The following is a 21,181-nucleotide window of genomic DNA, read 5'->3' on the forward strand; positions in this document are numbered from 1 at the left end:
TATTCAAAACACCTTGCATAAGAGGTGACACTTTAGCTGGTTTCATACCATCTCCCTTGGTCTAGAACAGGACAGGCACAGTACCTGGAGGGATCAGTGGATGGGCTCATATTTATGTGCATATGTGCATGGTTGCATAGAAATGAGTGGGAACTCTAGCTATCGCTGCCAAGACAAAGACAGGAAGTCTAGACTTACTTTTCTTTTAAAAAGAACACTATATGTTCTAGTCAAAACTTTATTTGTGGGCAAGAGTTTTCAAACAACAATAAAAAAGCATGCATAGTTTGACCATCTGACAAGATTATACGAAAGTAGAACAGTCCTGAAAATCTCTGGTCTGTGATTTCCATAACCTCTATTATAATTAGTAATAATTTTTCAGACACATAGTGAGTTAATCAGTTTTTATTTGAAACTTTTTTCTTTGAACAAAGGATGGAGTGAGATTCTTCCGAGACCATTAACAATGTTGTATAATAGAGTTGGCACAGGAAATGTTTTCTGAATTCCAGACAACTAGCAGGCAACTATTTCAATGAAAAGCTTGGTAAACTGAAGACTGCTTATGCAGAAAGATTTAAAGTAATTCCTAAATTTGATGTTTAGAAAATGGTGTAAAGACATGTTCAGGCTATATTTCTGCTACTAAGTCTCACCCGACAGCCATACCTGGTTAGCTACAGCTGAGCATCTCATCCATGTTGGGTTAGAATCCCATTCCCAGGAATTGGATAGGAGCTAAGAAAAAGGTATTTGGTATCTCTGTGTGACTAGAGGTGTAACCACATCTTTAGAGCTGTGGGTGGTCACATTCTGCCTCATTGAAGAAGAGAGAGTCATTCCTTCAGAGGAATGATACAGATATGTCAGAACAGGCAAGAACAGGAGCAGAGAAAAGTATTGCCTGGGAGAGTTCCAAGTTAAGTGTTTTTATTTATCCTGAGACTTAGTAGCAGTTTTTCTTTGAGCTCTTAAAATAACCACTGTAATTTTATAGTATTACCTCTCCCTTTTACTTAAAGTAATATGAGTTGCTTTCTGCTACTTTATAACTAATGTCTTAATGAAGGTTGAACTCTCAGTCTCCCCATAGCTTACATACGCTCATAAGCAAATTTATACCAACACTTGGTTCTGAAAATAGTAAGGTAATAACAGCAAATACTATACAGCTCTTACATAGTTACAATTTGATTTCATAACTGAAGGACAGGGAGTTTTAGTAATTTGCCCAAGCTCATACAGTATGCAACAACACTGAGATTTGAACCCATTCGAATTTTGCTCTTGTACACTAAGAAACGTTGCTTTTCTGCCTCATATTTGGGGGATAAAACACATTTATTTCTCTACAGATTTTTATTTTCATGTAAGTCTTTTGACAAAGCTTTCATATACTATGTCATATGACTACTAGTTTCTTATTGTCTTTCACATGCATTTACAATTAAAAAAAGATATCAATATTTCGGGATCCCTGGGTGGCTCAGTTGGTTGAGTATCTGACTCTTAATTTTGGCGCAGGTCATGATCTCAGGGCGGTGAGATGGAGCCCCATGTTGGGTTCTGAACTGGGTGGGGAGTCTTGACATTCTTTGTCTCCTTTTCTCTCTTTCCCTTTGTCCACTCGTATGCACACTCCCTCTAAATAAATAAAATCACAGGGGCGCCTGGGTGGCTCAGTGGGTTAAAGCCTCTGCCTTCGGCTCAGGTCATGATCCCAGGGTCCTGGGATCGAGCCCCACATCGGGCTCTCTGCTCAGCAGGGAGCCTGCTTCCTCCTCCCTCTCTCTCTGCCTGCCTCTCTGCCTACTTGTGATCTCTATCTGTCAAATAAAAAAAAAAAAATAAATAAATAAATAAATAAATAAAATCACACACACACACACACACACACACACAAACCAACATTTCACTTAAACACCCAAACGTTGGGCTTTGAAGCTTGTTTTGATCATATATTCTTTCTACTTTTTAGTTTTCATTATCAGGGACAACGGAGTTTAATTTAATGCTTCCTCCACTACAAATAAAAAAAAAATGACCATAAAGCAGCCTCACTGTTTTTAATTGTAAACACTTTCCACAGACTTTATATATTCCACTGTCCTTCTGCCATATCAGGCTACCTTCTTAATTCCAGCATGGAATCTGTATGTGAAAAGGAAATATATATTGCTAACCGGACCACAGAATGAAAATGTTTCAAGAACTGTCATTGATAGCATATATTCACAGAAACAACAAGGACCATGTAGCTCTTCTGGAGTATCTGACTTCTATAGGCAGTCATCGTACACACAGTTAGCTATTTGGTGGCCCAGGTTGCTTACTGCTACAACACACTTCAAAGCCAAATGTATTTGAACTTTTCTATCTAAATTAGGGCTCATTTAAAAACAGCTAGCCACTCACACACTTGGAGACAGGTTGCCTGTCTTTCAGGAGAACTGCAGAGGGCAGTATTGGTGTGCATTTTGTACTTACTAAGACACTATTTCCACACAGTCAAACAATCCTGGCTGGAACAGACAGGGCTGCTGACTTAAGACTCTAACCAGTTTTTTAATGATACCCGCTTTATTACTCTCATTTTAAAGTCACTCAAATTTTCACATTAGAAGATCTACCCACTCCCCCAAATCCTCTTCATTAATTCATAACTTCATTTTTATCCATCCCTTGTCTCAATGATTCCATTTTTTAAAAAAAAAAGACTTTATCTTATTTATTTGAGAAAGGGAGAGAGACAGAGACAGATCATAAGCAGGATGGAAGGGCAGAGGGAGAGGGAGAAGCAGCCTCCCCACTGAGCAAGGAGCCCCACGTGGAACTCGATTCCAGGACCTGAGATCATGACCTGAGCTGCTTAACTAAATTCATCACCTAGGAGCCCCTTAATAATTGTATTTTTAAAAAATTTAAAAAATATTCTGTTTAAGACTCTAAACATAAATGATTGTTGTTCATTTGGGAACTATTTTAATGTCATGTTGTCAGTTTTTTGTTTGTTTTGTGCTTAGTACTTTTTTTGCTCAACAGAAGTTCTAGTAATATCCCCCAAGATTACCTTTCAAACAAGAGTTTTAAAAAAGCTATATGATATATTTTATATGAAGGAAATATTTTAATATTCTCACATTTTAAAACATAACTGAAACACAAATGGATGCTAAGAGAAAAGAAAAGCAAAAAAATGAAAGTCTATACTTATACGAAAAAGATTTACTTCTGTTACTCTAGGCATGTCTTTAAATGTGGGGAAAATGATCTTCATAATGTTATTCATAATGATTTTAAGTGAAAGAAAGAAGTAGTTATTCTCAAGATGCATTGGTACTTACTGGCCATGGGATCCAAGCCCTGTTTTGGTCGCACACAAGTAAGGACTCTGATTCCTGTTTGAAACCAATCAAACAGTGCCAATCTTATCCAGGCATGTTGCTAAGAGACACACAGAGACATAAAATACAGCCCCTGCCCCCATCTATTTGAATGGTTAGGGTATGAAATAAAACAAAAACAAAAACAAAAAAATAAAATTATACAAAAGAAAAATAACAATCCAATCCAAGAAATATAGCAGGAAGGTAATGTACATTCTTTGATTCAGTGGTCCAAGGATTAGTTATTGTGAGGTTTACTGGAAGAAGAGGTGGCCCAAAAGATGGGTAAGTTTATAGAGAAATAAAAAAGGAGGTGTATAACTCCTCATGGAGAATAAGCCATGCACTAATGCAAGAGGAGAGCGTGTCACAATTTCAGGATACGAGTCCTTAAATGACTTCTTGACCAAATGGCAGATTTCTAATCTAGCGCAGTCATAACAACATCAGTGAGGGGATTTTTGATTCCTTAGCTGACCTTTTCTATCCCACCTGAGGAAAAAACACAATGGGACCATCACCTAACTTGGCTACTTCTCACTACCTCCCCTCCCCCACCCTGAGGAACCCTGTCAATGAAAGAGATCAAAATCAAAGAAACAAACAAACAACAAAAAAAACCTACTCTTGATTTTGATTAAGTTAAATCAAAAGTGCACCTGCCATGGAATTATAGGTCATTTGGTCATTTGCTGGCATGTCCACTTTCTTGGTCTCTCAGATTGGTAGTCTCCAAGGGAAGGGACTGGGATATAGAATCTACTATCCCAACACTAAGCCAAGGGGCCAGGCGAGCACTAGCACAACCTGTGGAACTTGAAAGCAGGCTGATTCCAACCTCAAACCATTAGTTCAACTGATGGGCACTCTTCCTTCAATGGGCTTCTCTAATAACTTCCTTTTGCACGTAGAACATTTTTCTATGTCACACACCTACTTCGGTACTTTGCAGCCAATCAGATTATGAATATCTTGAGTTTATGTCATTAAATGATTTATTCAATTTTTTTTAACATCTTCCACATTGTGTGGTAAATAACCAGGTATGTGATAAATACTTGTTGAATGTATAGGATTCTCCTCTTTTCACCTCTCCTAGGCACCAACCTACCCATATATTTAGCAATGAGAGCCCCTTTGAAAATAAAAGCACCTTGCTTTAACCTCACATCTTTATTTAACATGGTTAAGAATTAATAACGGAGAGTATTGAGAATAGATTAAGGACCAGGAGGCAGTTGAAAACGGAGGGCGTATTTAGACTTGTCTGGCTGTGTAATGGAGCCTTGCATATGGTATTCTGTACCACCTGGCTAATTCCCTCTAATGACTGAAATACCTATTAAGAATTCTCTGAAATAAGAGCTTAACGAAGGGCATTTACGGGGATACATTTATTTTTAGGACTCAAGAACCATTAAAAAAAAAAAAAAAAAGCAGCGCTATATAATGGAAAATATCCCTGAACCAATATGAAGGATGATTCAACACAATCATGTCCCTTTTGTTACAAAATTGTTCTGGAATCCTATCAGTCAGAAATGCCATCGCTACAGGCAAGTGGGAGGTTTGCCTCTAACTACATATAAAGGGTTTACAAGAATCTTGGTCAATCTGCTTTTTAGCCTCAGAAAATCTCCTTCTCTCTCTCTCCCCTTAAATCATGCAGTAGAAATTAGTAACTGCTAAAGGTATATTCTCATTAAATTTTCTCACAGGGTACTAATTTTTCACTCTCATTTAGGAAATTCTATTTAGTCATTCAGTGATTTGGGCCTTATATCTTTCTCATACATATAGAGTAAAGATGTGACAGAGATTAAAAGCAGAATTCTAAAAATTCATAGATTCAGGGACCATGGGATTTGAAGTCAAGCAAATAACCATTCCAGAAAACACAAGCCAGGCTCTCTGCCTCTCCAGGGTTGAAGCTTAATGCCAAACATGTTTGAATTGTGGTGTTACCAGTGAGGTACTCTGGGGTCTTACAAAATGAAAAGCATTTTTCAAGTGGAAAATGGCTTCTATTTTTTTCTATGAATATTTGGAAAAGGCTGAAGGCATATATGATAATCAAAACAAACGCAACAGAACCACTAGAAAAAGGCACATTTGTGAATATACGGTTTCCTTAAGAGTTGCTTAAAAAAAAACAAATAAGATACTGAGGATGAGGATGAAAATTAGTCACTGAGCGATGATTTGGTACTCTTGGGGCTGGCCATCACTCATCCTGGGCTTCAAGAGCTAGCCCAAACTCTACCATTTAAATAATCAAGCCGTTTTCAGCCTTGATGTCATACTGCAGTGTTGTGAGCTATGCGGCAACCCAGGGGGGAGCTAACAGTAAAGTCAAGGCATTTTTAAGAAATTTACTTCTTTGTAATTAAAGTTGAACTAAGGTTACTTTCCTTTGAATGCTGAGGTGCTCCTTCGAATGAGAAAGCAAGGGGTGGGCTGACAGCTAACCTCTAGGACGAGGATGGCTTTAGCTGGCCTATGGCCTCCTTTTGGATAAAGGAGAAGAGACTGAGGGCAGTTACTCCAGCACAATACTAATGTTTCTCTTCTTTGTGTGCTTGGTTTCCTTGACTCTTTGAAGGAAAGAGTCCTTTAGTCTTCTACTCAGGTTCACCTCCAAGGTCCTAGACTTCTTTTAGTCTCCTAAATGTCTTCTTCATGATGGTGAAGCATTCTACCTTCCATCTAAATTTGTGATTTTTTTTTCCCAGCCAGTAACTATATACAGTCATTCCAGCCAGGTAACTATATACAGTCATATATAACTATATATGTGACATATACAGTCATACATAAAAACATGGGATTCCTTTTGTTTTCAATTTCTTCTCAGTGAACCTGAATTTCAAAGAAGTCCGTCATTGTTCTGGGATTCAGATTCTCTCACTTTAACTGAGACCCAAGGGCCTTGATGACGCACTGAGGGTTTACAGAAGCCACAGTTATTCAAGACTTCAGTCTCTCGGTCTCATGTAAACCATGAGATTGAAAACACTTTAAAAAAATGTAGGTGCCCCGAATAAAATTTCAAGTATACTTGACCACAAAATATCTGCGTGCTAACAAGTTTAAACAATATACTAAAGGTCACAAAAAATGATTATTTGTTGTCCATAAACTACACACAAAAGTTCAGATGTTCTCTTTGCCCCTTAAGAAATGTCTAAATTAGTTAATACTATAAAAAATTACTTGGAAACAATAATAGAAAAAATATATAAACTAGGTAATGGTACATGCTTTAGAGTCCTACAAACAGGAAACTGAACCCTGTCACAAAACTCAATTTGCACATCTACAAATTGGACCTAATCAAAGAACCTCCCCAACTGGTATTATCATGAAAATTACCTACCACTTAATTACCTAGTGTAGAGTAGACATCATGGTAATTCAATATATATTTATATCTCTACCTACATAGATTTATGTGTGTACACACACACATTTTGGTCTCTTGTTTTCTCCAACACTTACAGTACCTTGGTAATTTTGTTTTTTATTTAATTCAGAAATTCAGGTTGCCTGTTCCACTAGTGAGCAAAATCAATCTCAAGCTTAGCTGGACAGACAGGCGGAGTTAATCAGTATTCATTTTCTTTATTTTCTTCCTCCTTATACCCTCCTGTGCTTTTTCCATGTTGCCCAACATGAGGGAGACACCATCACTGTCCCAGCTCAATGACTGCCTCTCTCTCTTAGGAGAAAGCAGACTTTTGGGTCAGCTGCCAGCTTCCGCCTCCAAAGTTGAGGACAATTACCCACTCTGTGCTCTGGTGATCACGTCCTGCCAACTGGTGGCAGATGGCCTCTTCCCTGTCTTCCATGGCCAGTCTGGGCCACTCCACCCGCCTTTCCCACTCCCTCCCCCACTTTGGCAAACAGAACTTAGACTTTTAAACGCAGTCATTTTTTCCATAATCCCCTTCAGTGGAAAGGAGCTTTTAAAGTGTAGGTTTTTTTATTTGGTTTTGGTCTTTGCATTACATAATCAAACCACGTGGCATCGTGTCTGCCGCTGTCTTAACATTCAACTACTACATAAAAGATGAAGGAAAAGCAGTTATCTGAAAAAGAAGTTATCTCCTTGGGACACTTTTTTCCTATCCTACACTCAAGAAATGGTGCTGTAATTTTGTAAAGCTAGATTCTAAAATGTAACTAGACATGAAACCAATTTAGTTTCCCTTTCAACTTTTAGTCAGTAATATTATTGCCTATCCTCCAATTGCAAGAGGACAAAAAAAAAAAAAGCCCGTATCTGGGTAACTGAGGCAGTTCCTTGCAGCAATGCTATTCAGCATTCCTGTCTCTGAGCCATATGCATGCTTAACTGAACCAAACTGAATATCTATACATATATATATATAGATATATATATATCTTTTTCAAAGTTACACTCAAAGAGCAACGAGTTTAACACACTTAATGACATCACTTTCAAACTATTTGCATTCAGAGATATTTCTGAAAATGAAAACAAAAACCTGTGAATTTTTTAAACTCTCCCCTTTCTTTATTTGAGTTATTTAATAAGATGTCATCGTAGACCTTTTCTAAGGTGTCCCCATTTTTTTTTAACAAACTACCCAAGTGCCATCTTAAATATATTTGTGATGTTGCTTTTTATATTCTCTTGAGCCTAGAAGAACACATATATCCATTTGTCTAGTGTTGAAGGGACAAAAATCTCCTATCTTCTCAGCTTGCTTCTCAGTTTCTTCTGAAAGAATACCAAATGGTTACGTGAAAGGTACCCTGGTCCCTCCATTTTAGTAGATGGTGACCTTGGGCAAGTGACTTCATGTTGAAGTTTAGTTCTTCTGTAAAAATAAGATAATAGCAGTCCCACCTTACAGCACGTTAACTAAAGATCCAAGCATAATGAGCAGAATAAATACTTTCAAAAGTTAGTTGTTACTGTTTTTCTTTTAAGCAGAGGGAATCTGTGTTCCTGGAATAGGGTCGGGCTGGTAAGGAGCACTTACAAGGTAGTATGATATTTGAAAATATCTCTGAACAGAAGATAATGATGGGCGAGGTAGGGGCCTATTGTATAATAAACTAAGCCATAGGCTAAAAAATATATTAAGAATGAGATACTATTCTGCTTACAAGAAGGAAATAGGGACAGAGGAGGAAAAATGATAAGAAAATACTCCTTCATATTTGATTGTTGAGTCCCAACTATGAGCTGAGCACACAGGATATAATGGTTCATAAAACAGGTAAAAAAAAATAAAAAGTTAAACAAGTTATTAAATTCAGAATATAAAACCCTGTGTCAGATATGAACAAGATGACTAATAAAGAATGTCAGGGGCGGGCGCCTGGGTGGCTCAGTGGTTAAGCTGCTGCCTTCGGCTCGGGTCATGATCTCAGGGTCCTGGGATCGAGTCCCACATCGGGCTCTCTGCTCAGCAGGGAGCCTGCTTCCTCCTCTCTCTCTGCCTGCCTCTCTGCCTACTTGTGATTTCTCTCTGTCAAATAAATAAATAAAATCTTTAAAAAAAAAAAAAAAAAAAAAAAGAATGTCAGGGGCACCTGGGTGGCTCAGTGGGTTAAAGCCTCTGCCTTCGGCTCAGGTCATGATCCCAGGGTGCTGGGATCGAGCCCCGCATCGGGTTCTCTGCTCAGAGGGGAGCCTGCTTCCTCCTCTCTCTCTGCCTACCTCTCTGCCTACTTGTGATCTCTCTGTCCAATAAATAAATAAAATCTTTAAAAAAAAAAAAAAGAATGTCAGATTGGAGGTAGCTACTTTTAATAGGAGGGCTCCTTTGTGAAGTAGGCATTGAAGTTGGGATTTAAATGACAAGATATAGCCAGAAAAAAAAAAAAAAATGGAGGCAAGGGCATTAGAAGGAGGGAGTCTAATGTGCACACAAAAAGTCTTACAGCTGATAAATCTGGGGGCCAGCATGAGGCAAGCCAGTGTGGCTGGGCACAGTGAGCAAGGAGTGCAGGTGGGGGGCAGATGCTGCAGGGCTGTGAGGCCGCACATGGAGTCTAGATGCTGTGTTCAACCTGAGAGGAAGCTGTTGAAGGCTTCAGGCAGCTAGTGTCTTGGTTTAGTTCATTTGGAAAAGATCTTTCCAGAATTTTGTAGGAAAATAGAGTCCAGAAATCCAGGAGAGAAATTATATGGCCTAGACAAAAATGAGAACGTATTTATGGAGAGAAGAAGTCAGAGTGGAGCTCTATTTTGGAAGCATCGCCAGCACCACTGGCTGGTGGATTGGGCGGTAAGGGAGGGGAAGGTAGAGGATTGAAGGATAATTCCTTAAGCTATGGCAAGACTTGAGCTGTTCATTCAATTAAATGCCTATTTGCAACCCAGAGAAGGAAATACTGGAAGAGGTCTGGAGAGATTCAAATTATGGGGGCCCAGGGTAGGGGGGAACAGGAGGGAAGGAAGAACGGAAGAGCGCAAGCACTTCTCGGGGCCTGAAGCTAGAAAAGGGGCAGTGGCCACATTAAGAAAAACAGTCAACAGAGTAAGCCAGGTGAGGCATAGTCTCTAAATGCTCCTTTTATTTTCAAGGTTTTAATAACATGAAAAGGCAATCCATGGTGATCCCAGACTAGAGCTTGGGCATCCTCCCTGGGGCTAAAGCAGACAGCGGGCGGCAGAAAAGAGAATTATTGAAAATTAAAGAATGAGGCTTTTTAAGAAACATGCTTGATCTTGTGCTATCTGCAGCTGACTCAACCAGAAGGAGAAAACCTCATAACTTAAAAGTTAAAGGGAAAAAAAAAAACAAACCAGTGCCAAGACAGTCCAATGAGAAGTACTCTTTTCCACATATGGTGCTAGAAGAATGGGCTGTCCACCTGAAAAGAAGCTGGGCCCCTTCCTTACACTATACACACAAAAAAATTAATTCAAAATGAATCATATACCTAAATGTAAGAGCTGAACTATAAAACTCTATAAAGTAAACATGGAAATAAAACTTCATGACCGTTCTTAAACATGACACAAAGTGATCAAAGGAAAAACACAAATAAATTGAATTTCATCAAAATTTTAAAAATTGTGCTTCAATGACACTATCAAGAAAGTAAAACAAACAGGGACGCCTGGGTGGCTCAGTTGGTTAAGCGGCTGCCTTCGGCTCAGGTCATGATCCCAGCGTCCTGGGATCGAGTCCCACATCGGGCTCCTTGCTTGGTGGGGAGCCTGCTTCTCCCTCTGCCTCTGCCTGCCACTCTGTCTGCCTGTGCTTTCTCTCGCTTCTCTCTCTATGACAAATAAATAAATAAAATCTTAAAAAAAAAAGAAAGTAAAACAAACAAACAAAAAAATGAACATAAAAAACACATCAAATAGGAGAAAAGCGTTGCAAAATATATCCAATAAGAAACTTGTGTCTACACCTCATAAAGAACTCTTACAACTCAACAACAAAAACAAACAAATAGGTCCATTGAGAAACAGATAAAAGCTTTGAACAGATATTTCTCCAAAGAAGATATATAAATGACCAAAAGTGCAGAAAAAAATACTCAATATCATTAGCCAAATGAAACACAATAAGCTATCATTTCACTAGGATGACTATAATAAAAAAGGTAGTAACAAGCATTGGTGAGGTTATGGAGAAATTGAAACCCTCAAATATGGCTGATGGGAATGACAGCATACAGTCACTTTGGAAAACAGTGTGGCAGTCCTTCAAAATGTTAGACATATAGTTACATTATGACCTAGCAGTTCCACTCCTAGGTATATGCCCAAAAGAACTGAAAATACATGTTCACACAAAATCTTGTACATGAACACCCATACACAATAGCAGCATTATTCAAAATAGTCAGGGGGCGCCTGGGTGGCTCAGTGGGTTAAGCTGCTGCCTTCGGCTCAGGTCATGATCTCAGGGTCCAGGGATCAAGCCCCACATCGGGCTCTCTGCTCAGCAGGGAACCTGCTTCCTCCTCTCTCTCTGCCTGGCTTTCTGCCTGCTTGTCATCTCTCTCTGTCAAATAAATAAATAAAATCTTTAAAAAAAAATAGTCAGATGGGGCGCCTGGGTGGCTCAGTGGGTTAGGTCGCTGCCTTCGGCTCGGGTCATGATCTCGGGGTTCCGGGATCGAGTCCCGCGTCGGGCTCTCTGCTCAGCAGGGAGCCTGCTTCCTCCTCTCTCTCTGCCTGCCTCTCTGCCTACTTGTGATCTCTGGCTATCAAATAAATAAATAAAATCTTTAAAAAAAAATAGAAAAAGGGGAAAAATAGAAAATGCCCACCAAGAGAGGAAAGAATAAATAAAAGGGACATATTCATACAGTGAAATATTATTCATCCATAAAAATGAATGAATGCACCATTCACGCTACCACATGGAGGAATGTTGAAAAAATGTTAAGTGAAAGACCATGTATCATATCATTCTATTTATATGAAATGTCCAGAATAAGCACATGCATATAGACAGAAAGTAGACTAATGGTTGTCTAAAGCTTGGGGCTTGAGAGAAATGGAAAGTGAGTGCTAATCGCCATGAGATTTCTTTCTTGGGGTAATAAGTGTGTTCTGAAATAACAGAAGTGACTGCAGTAACGGTTGTACACCTTTATGAATATATGAAAAACCACTGAATTGTACACTTCAAATGGATGAAGGATATGGTATATGAATAACATCTGAATAAAGTTGTTAAAAATAGAGTCAAACTTTTTCTTGTAGAACGGTTAGGAAACTAGATGTTAATAATGATATGTTTGCCCACATTGAAATTAATATAAAATAATATACTGCCTTTTAAGCAAACCCTCAATTTTGTCACTTTACAGTAATTTGCCCACTGTCAATGTAAATAGATATTCAAGAAATATTATCTTCCATAAGGAAATTTTCCCAGAAATAGATAGTTGGCATAACAGTTTGGCACATCAGGCTGTTGGATAAACACAATCTCCTCATTTTTCCTTCTTCTGTATGGTATTTTAACTGCTTTTGGTCAGCTTCTTGAAGTAATTTCCCACCAAATTATTTATCATTGGATTTTTAATACATGTACATACAAGGCCTTAATAAATTCCTGAAAAAGATGATTTTTCCCCACAACTGCGCTTCTTGCTTCCACACTGACACAGAACACTACCATGGCCACGTCTGCATGTAGGCTAGACTAGGAGAGAGAGATTCACTAACTTTTGGTCTCCTGGGACACAGGTAGAAACACTATAGTAAGGGCGCCTGCATGGCTCAGTGGGTTAAAGCCTCTGCCTTCAGCTCAGGTCATGATCTCAGGGTCCTGGGATGGAGTCCCACACCGGGCTCTCTGCTCAGCAGGGAGCCTGCTTCCCTTCCTCTCTCTGCCTGCCTCTCTACTTGTAATCTCTGCCTGTCAAATAAAATAAAATCTTAAAAAAAAAAAAAAGAAAAAGAAAAAGAAAAAGAAAGACTACAGTATCAGCCACTCGGCAGGTGCTCCGGGATGAAGCCCATGGCCTCTACAGTCATTGGGAAGAGATTAAACCAAGAAACGAACCCACTCAAATACTTCTGTGTAGAGTAAGCATCCCATCGAAATCTAGAACAAACGTCCAGTATTAATTTAGCAAGAAAAAACTTGGAGGTCAAATATGGAAATGATTACCTATTAACACAATTATAAAAAGGAGAGAAAATGTTCATCATTAAAATACAGCTATAGTTAATATAGATACCATGTTCCCAAGATCTAATAAGATCTCATAAATATTTTTACCAGAGGACAGAATTTAAATTTCTCTGATCATTTTCTAATTCTCATCTTAAATTAGCTAACTTAGAAAAGTTGGATCTGAACTTTGTGTCACTCATCTATTGGTTGAGATCTTAGAAAGTTTTTTAAACTTTTGAACCTAACTTCCTCATGTAAAAAAAAAAAAAAAACAATATTTAACTCGTAAGAGTGGCAAGAATTAAATCAAATAATTCATTGGAATGATATGTTACCACAGTCAGCACAGAGTAGTACAACAAAGTAGCTATTGTTATGATTATTAAATTGTAATTTCTGTACTACCAAAACTGACTGAACTAGGGTAACAGCAGTCTTGCTACTTAAACTGAAAAATCAAGGAAACTTAATATAATCAAAGAGAACATGAAGGGTAGAATGACTACTCAGCTGAGAATATGGGAATTTATATAAGACTGGCCACAATGCCCTCTCTGGAAGCCATTTTCTCCTCTGTAAAATAAAATGATCTGTGAGGTTCCTTACTACTTCTATAGGATAAGGGGAAAAGACTTGTTGATTTCCATTTTCCTTACGCTATTATATATTTTGTGTGTGTGAGTCTGAAATAAAGGCAAATACACACACACACACACACACACACACACACCCCTTAATTTCAGACTCACACTGATTTCTTCAAACTCATGTTTGGAACAGAACAATGGAGACAATAATTGCAAATCACACACAAACATGAATGAACATATCTTTTAATGGATTTAACTCTATAACCTTAGGAATAAAAAAAAACCTACCACCACCCATCCCTTGGTTATTAAAAAAAAAAACCAAAACCACTTTAAAACAGTCTGGAGTCTACATGAATGAACAAAACTTATAAAGCCCAAAAAGCCAAAGATTTTATGTGATCCAGATTCCAGATCTCTCAAACATGGAAATAATGTACCAATTCATGTATTATGTTTCTAACCACATCTAAAAATAAAGACACTCACCTCTCACTGAGGACTTTGGTCTTTGTAATTTTTACTATGAGAGATGGCGTCTATATAATGTATGTGACAGGTATTGAGAAATGCCAAAAAGTTACTTCTTTATTGCTATTTTTATAAAATAGAAAATAATAGCTTGAATGTGAAACATATTTTGAGTTCAAAGAGCCCTTTCAAAAGTAGAGTATTGGGTGGCTGGGTTATGGACATTGGGGAGGGCATGTGATATGGTGAGTGCTGTGAAATGTGTAAGCCTGACGATTCACAGATCTGTACCCCTAGAGCAAATAATACATTATATGTTAATAAAAATAATTAAGAAAAAAAGAAAGTAGGGTATCTTATTCATATTCTAAGAAGCTGTATTCATTTAAAATCTTGTTGAGATTCTAAGGAAAAAATATATTCTTTCTTTTGATTTTGATTTTAATGTTAAAGATAAAAATCTGATTTTATTAGGTGAATCTTAGGGTCCTATTTAAAAGTAACTTTCGATATTTATTTAGCCAAGGAATCCTAAAGATCTGTGCTTTGCTGAAAGGGTATGACTCTAATTGTTAATTTCTTTAGAGATACACTGCGTTTGCCAGAAAGCTGGCCCAGGTTCACAGACAATTTATTCACACAAGGATCATTGTTCTATGCAACAGAAGCCAAGTGGTTAAGTATGAGCCATTCTCTTTCTTTTCACTGTGGACCTTTTATTCTGACCCTTTCGGTATGGTTTCTCTACATTGTTGCTGGTTGTCAAGATTCTGTGCTCTTTCATATTTTCAAAGGAGCAACCTGAAGATGAATCTGAATTTGCAAATGCCATGGAAGCGAGAGTTGTAAAAGCTCAAAATTCAAATATTTGAAAAAGAGGGCTCCCACTTATTTGGAGGTAAAAGGAGATGGTAATTCTGCACTTTGAAGGTGATAGTGTTTTCAGCCACTGTTCACATGCAGAGAGCCCTTGTGCCGGTTCCTTCTGTGTAATTCCATCAGTCACCGATAGAGGGAGCCTACAACCCACCCGCTGCCTGCAGTCCCTCTGCATGACTAATCCATCACCATCTGTTCCATTCTAAGCATCATTTAGACCCTTGAGGCTCTGTGTTCCTGACAACCAATGAAGAGACACTGCTGGTTGCCAGCAAGTGCAGGAGGAGACACTCATTTAGGAGGAAGCAGTTATCAAATCTACTGGGGTTCACAGGTTCACAACAATGGGCTGAGCAGAATGGGTGAATGTAATGTTCATGTTGACTGAGAAGAGGGGTCATTTATGGCTAGGATTTGGACTTCCAGCATTTAGAGAAGTGAGGGAATGCAATTGTGTAAATTACACTTTTTTTTTTTTTTTTTACACCAGCACACAGATCATCCCATTCTTTTCCCACAGAGTCCTTTTACATGATTTGATTTTCACACATCACATCAGCTATGGGAGAAAATGATGGAAAATCACATTAACTAAGACTCATTTGGGGTTCTAACACATTAGAAATGATGAGGTGCTTCTTAAAGAGAGGTGAGTTGGTGACAAGTTAGACACACTGTGACGGTAGACCAGTGGCATTCCTTTACATGGTTGCCACGCGTACTTGGGTGACATCGGTTTGCAGACATTCACATCCACAGTCTCATCTGACAGTTCCAAGATGTGATGTTCATTTCACTGAGGAAATGGGTACCGCAGGAATTAGAGAACCTAAGAGAGAGAGCAGAATCAGGATCCCATCTGCCTAACTACTCGTTCTGTAAGTGTTGGACTGCTTCATAAATGGACTTGATTCGTGTTTCCAGAGTGTTCAGTGGAACTCACTCTCGGGATGTTCATGGAGATAATGAACCGTACCTCCTCAATAATGAAATCTAGCCTATAATATCTAGCTCAGAGCTGATTCTTGCGGAATGTTTAACAAACCAAATCAATCACTGAGTTTGAGTCAGGTTATAGAATAAGTGTAACACTCGGGGCTCCTGATTTTCACCCCAGAACCTACTCATTTCTAGATCATGACAGCTCTCTACGTTTTCTCTTCTTTCTCATGCTTCCTTCTCTACTTCCTCTCACCCTCCCTCCCTTCCTTTGACAAATATTTATTAAATGACTATGACATGTCAGACAGTTTACAGGTGCTAGAAATAATAGGATGAGCAAAAGCAGAGTTCTAGCTGTCATGAAATTACATTCTTGTGAGAGAGACAGACATTATTTATATAAGAAAAATGCCAAGAAATAGAGGTCATGGACCTTCAATAGTGGGTTAAGACATAGCCTGGGAGGGAGAATCAAGTGTAAGTTTCTTTGAAGACACAATACTTGCAGTACTATCTGAGAGATGAGTAGGAGTTATCTTATGAATCTTGAGATGATGGGAAAGAACCATTTAAAAAAGAAAGAATGACATATATAAAGATTCTATAACTAAAGTATGGCACATGTGAGAAACTGAAAGAAAGCTAGTGTAGTTATACTTCAGAAGCAAGGGGGAGAAGGAAATGCATTGGAACACTGGGTAGTCTATATGGGGTCTGCAAGCTGTGATAAGATTTTTTTTTTTAAATAAGAAGTAACTTGATTGAATTTTAATATCAAGACACACTCCATATATGGGAACTCTATGTACTCCCTGCACAATTTCTCCCTAAACCTAAAACTGCTCTAAAAAATAAAATCTCTTCAAAAAATATGTGTAGAAAGGAGGGAGAGGCAGAGTAGAGTTTGAGACAAGCTAGGAGAATAGTGCAGTTCTCTAGGACAAAGAGGACCAGGGACTGAACCCAAGTGACCTCTAGAGGTTAAGAAGCTGAGGAGGGACAAGCAATGGCGACTGGAAGCCACGAGCCACGAAGTAGGAAGGAAACCAAAAAAATGTGAAGCCCAATGAATAGATCAAGAAAGGGGGGGCGCCTGGGTGGCTCAGCGGGTTAATGCCTCTGCCTTCAGCTTGGGTTATGGTCCCAGGGTCCTGGGATTGAGCCCCGCATCAGGATCTCTGCTCAGTGGGGAGCCTGCTTCCTCCTCCTCTCTCTCTGCCTGCCTCTCTGCCTACTTGTGATCTCTGTCTGTCAAATAAATAAATAAAATCTTAAAAAAAAAAAAAGAAAGAAAGGGGGTGATTAATGTGTCAAATGATCTGATTGGGCAATTATGATGAGGACCGGAACAATCATTATCTTTAGAAAAAGTAGAGAGCATCGATAAATACGGAAGTCTGGTGGAGCTGGATGGGGGGGCGGGGCACAAGTATATTGAGGCAAAGACAGGAATTGGAGAGAGTGTAGTATGGAGTCTAGAACAGTTTTGTTGCAAAAAGAAGTAAAACATTCAAGTGGATGGATAATGGAAAAAGTCTGGTTGAGATGATTTTTTAAAAAAATCAGAATAATAACATTATTGTTCCTATTTTTAAAACTTTAGCATGTATGAGATTAATTTATTTTTTTAAATAAAAATGCAAGTTCCCAGGCAAGTCCCCAATACAAGTTGTAGGCTTTAAGCCTACAAGAACAATAAATATGGAGGACAAAACTACAAGCAAGATGGAAATAGTACAATCAATAGATTATGGTTCTTGAAAAAGTTAGACTAGATGAAATTCTAAGGCAGATGAAGGACAGGATTTAGGAAAAGAAACAGTTCTTATATTATACTAGAGGGAAAGAGGACCAAATGGCAGATGCAAATAATTTTGTATGTGAAAAAATGCAGATTTGAACTGCATGGGTTCACTTATACATTAATTTTTTTCAATAAATAGAGTACTGTAAATTTATTTTCTCTCCTTTCTGATTTTCTTTCTTTTTTTCTTTAAAGAATGTACTTATTTATTTATTTGACAGAGAGAGTGAGAGCACAGGTAAAGGGAGCAGCAGGCAGAAGGAGAGGGAGGAGCAAGCTCCCCACTGATCAGGGAGCCCGAAGTGAGGCTCCATCCCAGGGCCCTGGGATCATGACCTGAGCCAAAGGGAGACATTTAACCAACTGACCCACCCAGGTGCCCCTCTTTCTGATTTTCTTTAATATTTTATTTTCTCTAGTTTACTTTATTGTATTTCCATAACACATAAAATATGTGTTAATCCAGCGTGTATATTATTGGTAAAGCAGTTTTGGTCAATAGTAGGCTATTAACGGTTTTGGGGGGGAAGTCAAAAGTTATGTGTGGATTTTGGCTGCATGGGAGTCATTGCCCCGATCCCCACGTTATTCAAAGGTCTACTGTATACAATATCAGGAAATTGGGGTGATTTTCATAAAATTAAGTTGGCAATAGGTTATTTGTGGGAGAGAGCGGCTGATCAAAAATAAAACACAAAATAAATCAACTCTCCAAATGATAATTGATTTGCATCGGTTATAACCATATCAGAATGAATTATTTGTCTTTCAAAGAACCCATTATGACACATCCCAGCCCCTAGATTAGAGCCAAGTAACCCTAAGCACAGATCTATCATTATCTCCCATGTGATTCCTGTAAGCAAATGACACACCAGAAATAATGAGTCACGAGAAAGACAATGTGATTTGTGCTGAGCAGTAAGCCGTGCACTATATCACACCCCACACCAATTGTTTTCCAGAAGCCTTAATTGCCTGTCTCCGTACTCTTTGCTCCTCAGCACTGTGAGTGGCAAGTTGGTAATTCACTATAGGAGACTTGAACAACTAGATGGAATCTATCGAACCCTCCTTTTGGCTTTCTCCCCCTGACTAGACGCATTGCAGTAGTAGTTAATGCGTTAGTATACCACTTTCAGAAAGGAACTTCGTCCCAAATAAAAATTAGCCTGACTTAAAAAACAAAAGATAAGAACAAAACAGGGGTACCCGTCAAGTCTATTTCTTGCACGTAAAATGTCAAAAACAAACCTAGAAGCAAAATTAAGGAGAAATTTAAATTCAAGGAAAACTTCCAGGGAAGAGTCGCTGGATAGAAAATATTTGTTCTTTCTCTGGATGGCCTGCGTTTCTATTTCATTTGTTTGTAGCTAATACTTTGATTGCTCTATTATTCAGGATTTCTAATATTTATGAAAGAATTAAGTAGAATTCTAGATTGTGGCTTGATGTACATACAGCAAGGTCTGAATTTTTGCTTCTTTCTTTGAGTCATAGGGTGGGGCTCAAGTAGTTCAGTAATAAATTCAGCCCCCTAAAAAGAGAAGGCTCTAGAAGAAGAGCGATGTTTTGTCTTCTTTTGGACCCTGTTATGGGCTGAGTTGTATTCCCCCAAAATATGTATGTTGAAGTCCCAAGTCCTAGTACCTCAGAATCTGACCAAATTTGGAGATAGGGTCTTAAAGAGGCAATGAAGTTAAAATGAAGTAATGAAAGTAGACCTTAATCCAAACTGATTACTGTCCCCTACAGGAAAAGGAAATTTTAGGGCATAAATGGATGCAGGGGTAAGACCCTAAGAAGATACTGGGAGAAGAGAGCCAACCATAGAGCAAGGCATGGTGCTTCAGAAGAAATCCACTCCTGCTAATGCCTTGATCTTGAACTTCTAGCCTCCAAGACTGTAAGAAAATAAGTTTCTGTTGTTTAAGCCACCTGGTCTGTGGTACTGCATTAGATAGTCCTGGAAAACTAGTAAGTACTTTTTCTACCCACTCCTCTTTCTTATCATAGACAAAAAATGCTATTTAAAAAGCATGTTGATGAAGTAGGAGTTCATGGGAAACCCTTTTGTATGGGGTCAGAGGATCCTTAAAGCAATGCCACTTCAGAGTAACAATCTAGTGACTGTCCTCTAAAGTTGGTGCGGGCTATTAGACTCAGCTGGTTGATGCACTTTGAGTTAATATGAAAGTTCAAATTCAGGTTTATTGCTCTGATGTGTGAAATAGCATTGAATTGTATATTCTCACAAAATTAGCTGAGTGCCTGTGTGTGGATAACCTGGTGTCTGAATGCTGCCAAGTTCCCTAAGAATCAGGGCTCCTTTGAATTGATGCTGTAAAGGAAATAGCCAAATGACTAGCTCTCCAGGACCGCCTGGGTCCGTAGGACACACACAGGAATCACACTGCGTGTCCCACTACTATCTCTTTCTGGTCTCAGAACTTCCTTCATGCTTTGCCAATATTCCTTCAGCCTGAAATTCTTAATCCCTTGTCATCTAATGAAAATCCTGTGGTGTCTTTAAATGCCACTGGCAGACTCACTGCCTCTGGGAAGACTTCCTTGATTACTTCAGTTCACGTTGACTCGCCGCTTCCTAAATTTCTGCTGCATTTAGAACCTCATCTGAGACAACTCAGTATCCAAGCCAGCTCTTATCTATGATACTCTGCAGATAATTTCTCCAAAATACTGCTTCTTTCTAGTGAACCTCACTCAGGTCAGTCAGAGGGCTAAGAGCTCCTCATGCTCTTATCTCCTCCCACCCTCACCACAGCCTCATGAGGGAGCATTCTTACTTCGCATTTCCTATGAGGAAACTGGTTTAGAGCCTCAGCAACAGGCTCCAGAGGCAGAGCTGGGAGCTGATTCTGGCTGTGTCTCGTAGAGATGTCTACACCTCTGTCCTCTACGCTGGCTTCTAGGATGGCCCCCACTGCTGTCCTTTTCTCTATCACCTACCAGTCGTCCTGTCTTTAGCATCCCTCCTCCTAGGTCACTGCAAAACAGGGCAGTTTCTATGTGTTCTTTACTCCCATACACCTAAAGCAAATAGTTTGGTATTTAGCAAAATCTTCAGCAAAGTGACTGGAATAAATTGAGGTTTTATCACTCCTGGGTGGTTCCCATTACGCTGGCAGCTTCCTTAGCTAGGGTGTAGGGATGTCAGCAGGTTGGACCATACATTTCCGCAGGATCCAGGACCTCTCAGGATTGCCATCTGGACCCTTCTAAGGCCTAGAGTAATGGGACTATAAAGAACAATTTTTAAGAATGGCAGCATTTGAATAATGAATAGGGCAAATGAACACGGCAGTGAATGATGAACAGACAAAGATAACATGTTTCAAAGGCAGGAAGGCCCCCAGGCCCAAGGGCCATGGCTGGTTTGCAGATGATTCTTGAGATTTCACTTATTAAAACATTCAGAACCACTGCAGCTCAGTTTTCTATTAAGAAGAAGGAAGGGAG

General features: G+C 38.9%; 1 protein-coding gene and 1 long non-coding RNA gene across 6 annotated transcripts in view; both read right to left on the reverse strand.

Annotated features, from left to right (window-relative positions):
• The window catches only part of ARHGAP24 (Rho GTPase activating protein 24), a 519,150-nt gene that overhangs the window by 258,513 nt on the left and 239,456 nt on the right, over window positions 1-21,181 (reverse strand). The gene's annotated exons all lie outside the window — the stretch shown is intronic.
• On the reverse strand, window positions 1,360-7,663 carry LOC309862917. Its single transcript, XR_014310792.1, has 2 exons — window positions 1,881-7,663; window positions 1,360-1,673 (listed from the first exon to the last, which is right to left on the reverse strand). It is a non-coding gene; the product is annotated as an uncharacterized lncRNA (long non-coding RNA).

This window comes from Mustela nivalis, assembly GCF_964662115.1.
Source record: "Mustela nivalis genome assembly, chromosome: 4".
Taxonomy (NCBI): domain Eukaryota; kingdom Metazoa; phylum Chordata; class Mammalia; order Carnivora; family Mustelidae; genus Mustela; species Mustela nivalis.